General features: G+C 38.0%; 1 non-coding gene across 1 annotated transcript; it reads left to right on the forward strand.

The window, feature by feature from the left end:
* Positions 1-298: 298 nt before the first annotated feature.
* LOC114224132 (small nucleolar RNA U3) lies at positions 299-501 on the forward strand. The gene has a single exon (XR_003612326.1). It is a non-coding gene; the product is annotated as a small nucleolar RNA U3 (small nucleolar RNA).
* Positions 502-3,880: the final 3,379 nt, after the last annotated feature.

A 3,880-nucleotide genomic window follows, 5' to 3' on the forward strand; every position in this document is an offset into this window, starting at 1 on the left:
GGAGATAGTAGTTAATATGGCAGCTGGCATCTTGTTCTCATGGAGCCTATATTCTATAGAGAGAAGAAAAAGATATACAGACAAACATTTAAATGCCAAATATTATGTCTCACAGTCAAGGGCTCTGAAGGAAAAACAATAGTGTGATATGATAGAGAATCTGAGTTGGGGATATAGGTTAGGAGTGTTGTCACAGGAGTCTTCTGTGAGAGGTGACACTTAAGATTAGACTTGAAAAATCACAGAAAGCCAATCATAGGAAGAACCAGGAGAAGACTTTTAGAAAAAAGGAACAACAAAGACTATGCTTTCAGGGATCATGTCTATGGTTTGTTACTAGAGAAGTTTCTCTGAATGTAGAGTACCTGAAACCATGAGGAGGAGGCGCAGTGTTCTCTCCTCAGTGTGAACCTGGCTCTATGTGTTGCTTCTACAATTGTCTATTGCCATTGACGATCGTTCTTCTCCTTCCAGGGAGTAAGAGGACACAGTCTGAGTGGAAGGAAAAAAAAAAGAAAAAAGAAAAAGGAAACACAGACTGAATTTGGCACATTTGAGGAACAGAATCAAGCCAGAGTGGCTGGAACTTAGTAAACAAAGAGCTGAGTGGTTTGAGATGAGGTCAGAGAGGTGGGGAGGAGACAGACTTGATAATGGAAAAGTTGGACATTCAAACCATAATGAAAAGTCGTTATAAAGCATTTGATGGGTGAGTGATCTAAACTGATTCCTGTTCTTAAATGACTGATTTAAGAGTGGGTGATTTGACAAAGAGCTAGGAATGAAAGGATGGAGACCAATGATCAGGTTATTGCACTAAGCTTAGAAAAAGGGAATGGTAGCTTTGATCAAAGTGGCAGCACTGTGATACATTAGAATATGATCTGGAGGATGGTTAATAGGAATTATTAATAGATTAAATTGGTGAGTGAGGGAAAGGGAAGAATGGAGGATGGCGTCTACATTTTGGAATTGAGCATCTAATTGAATGTTGGGAAAATAATCCAAACAAATTGGCATTTAATGTTGCAAGAACTGTTGCTGATACACTGTAGCATGATCACAAAAGGAGGAAGGAGGAATGAAAAAAAGCTAAACAGGAGACTGGTAGGAAGTTTCTATTTTCTTTTGTTGCACCTGATTGAATTTATGGTTTAATTTCACAGTGTTGTCAGGATTCAGCTGATGACCCAAGAGCAGTGGCTCCTACTGTAATATGCCCAGTCATGTCGTCACCAAGTGTTCTCTGAGAGGTAATGTGTAAGATTAGAGTTGAAAAATCATAGAAATATAATCATAAAAGAGCCAGAAGAGCCTTTTAGAAAAAAGGGAATGGTGCTGAGTTTGGCATTAGAGGTTCACAAGGCCAATTAAGGCTGAAGCATAGTGAGCAAAGAGCTGAGTGGTTTGAGATAAGGTCTGAGAGGTAGGTAGGAGCCAGATCACTTAAAGTGGAAAGAGTTGGACATTCAAAATGTAATGCAAGGCCATTGGAGAATTTTATTTTATTTTAAGATTTATTCATTTATTTATCTGAGAGAGAGAGATGGGGGAGGGCCGAGGGAGAGGGAGAGAGAGAATCTCAAGCAGACTCCATGCTGAACATGGAGCCCACTCGAGGCTCCACACAGGGCTTAATCCCAGAACCCTGAGATCATAACCTGAGCGGAAATCAAGAGTTGGGACACTTAATCGACTAAGTCACCCAGGCCCCTCCATTAGAGAATTTTAAATGGGGGGAGGACTTAAACAGGAGGGGATTCAGATATTTTTCAGAGTGAGAGACCATCCCAGAATGAAGTAATCCTTGTGTCAACAGCTTTGTATTTCCTATCAATCCTGTTGACCTCTGCAAACATCCTCTCCAAAGAATTGTGTAACACATGAGAAACTCCAGGCTTTCATATCATTTTCAAGCCTACAGTCCAAATGAACCACTGTAGTCTCTTTTTCCTTTTGTAACTGACCTGAACCATGTCCTATTTCTTTGCCTTCTTATGGGAAATTTGCTAATGAACAAAAGAATTCTTGGTAGTATAAGAAATACCCACTTAAGCTAGAGTGACTAATAAAGTTGTAACAGCAATAGCAACATAGAAAAAATTCAGGCATTCAGGTAAACTGAAAAGGTAGGGTAAGCAGTTTCTAGTCATGTATACATGATTGACATATATTTGAAAAAATATATGTCAACTTTCTTCAGGTAGACAACCAGCTGGAGCGGAATCCAGGCTTTCAGCCAATTTTATTGCAATGTCAAGTGGTACAGATTTTTGAAAAAAGAAAAAGATTATGTCCATATAAAGGTTAGAGTAAATTTTCTTTTATTAAGTATTGCTTCTAATTTGATAATTGGATGGCAGAATAAAGCTCAGATTTACTGGTGGTAGGTAATGCTTTCTTCTTAAACTGTGCTTTGTGCATTCCTTATGTACTGAGATATTTGTGCTACATGTTCCTCTGAATACTGAATACTCAAAGGAAGGGCAACAAGATTAATGGAATGGCATTTCTGATCTCCTTTTCTTCAGAAACAAGCAAGATTTCAGAGTCCCCAAATTTGAATTTTACATATTCTCTACTTGTTCAGGTGGATTTATAATTTTCTATGTTTTGTCAGCAAATTTTCATATTTCTTATAATTAACCTTTAAGTTAATACCACATTAAGGTAAAAAAGCGATAGCCATTCTTTCCATAGTAACTGTTAACGTGATCCTCAAAAATCTATGCTTTCCAACAAACTGAGGGTTCTAGAGGGGAGGGGGTAGGGGGATGGGTTAGCCTGGTGATGGGTATTGAGGAGGGCACGTTCTGCATGGAGCACTGGGTGTTATGAACAAACAATGAATCATGGAACACTGCACCAAAAACTAATGATGTAATATATGGTGATTAACATAACAATAAAAAAATTAAAAAAAATCTATGCTTTCCATTTCAAATATAAGTAAACTAAAAAAGTCATGTAATTTTTAACTCTCATGAATAAAACTGTATCTTTGTTATTCCTTACCCTCTTTCTAGTTAAATTTATTTGTTTTTAAAGATGTAATTCATATGTCACCTTCTCTGAATGCTTCTAAGATAACATGTAATAAGAAGGAGAGGGCAGTAACAGATTTTTTTAGTTCTCACCAGAATTCCCAACCAACCAAATATAGTCCTTGTCTTCAAGGAACTTTTTATTTGTTACAAAGAAAGATATACCAAGGGATACCTGGGTGGCTCAGGTGGTTAAGCATCTGTCTTCAGCTCAGGTCATGATCCCAGGGGCCTGGGATCCAACCCCGTGTCAGGCTCCCTGCTCAGTGCAGAACCTGCTTCTCCCTCTCCCACTGCCATTCCCTCTGCTTGTGCTCGCTGGCTCTATCTCTTTGTCAAATAAATAAATAAAATCTTTAAAAAAAGAGAGCTATACCAAAAAATGCATACAATAAAATGTAATATTAGAATAATAAATATATGTGTAAAATATAAAAGTACAGAATTAGTGGTGACTATCTGGGTGTGGGTGTGTGAGGAGAGTTTGAGTTTCACAAAATAAATACCAGCTAACACTGTTTTAGAGGATAAACAAGTTTACCTGGTTGGAAACATTCTGGGTAGGGAAGAGAGGGGAGTAGACCCCAGGTTCAGAGAACAAGTATGAAGACAGAGTCAAGCAAAAGGCATGGCATTATGAGTACTCTGTTTTGTTTGGGTTCCTAATTCTTCAATCCCTTCTTTTTCACAGTCAACAAATACTTATTGAGTACCTATTTTGCCCCACGGACTATTTGTTCTATCAAAGAAGCATACAGAAGTGAACAAAAGAGAATCAATTTAAGCCACAGTGGAACTCAAATTCCAAGGGGAAGATAGGGTAGTCAAGATAGTCA

This window comes from Eumetopias jubatus, unplaced genomic scaffold, assembly GCF_037043125.1.
Source record: "Eumetopias jubatus isolate StellerSeaLion01/CBP00866 unplaced genomic scaffold, mEumJub1_p1.0 scaffold_8, whole genome shotgun sequence".
NCBI classification, from domain to species: domain Eukaryota; kingdom Metazoa; phylum Chordata; class Mammalia; order Carnivora; family Otariidae; genus Eumetopias; species Eumetopias jubatus.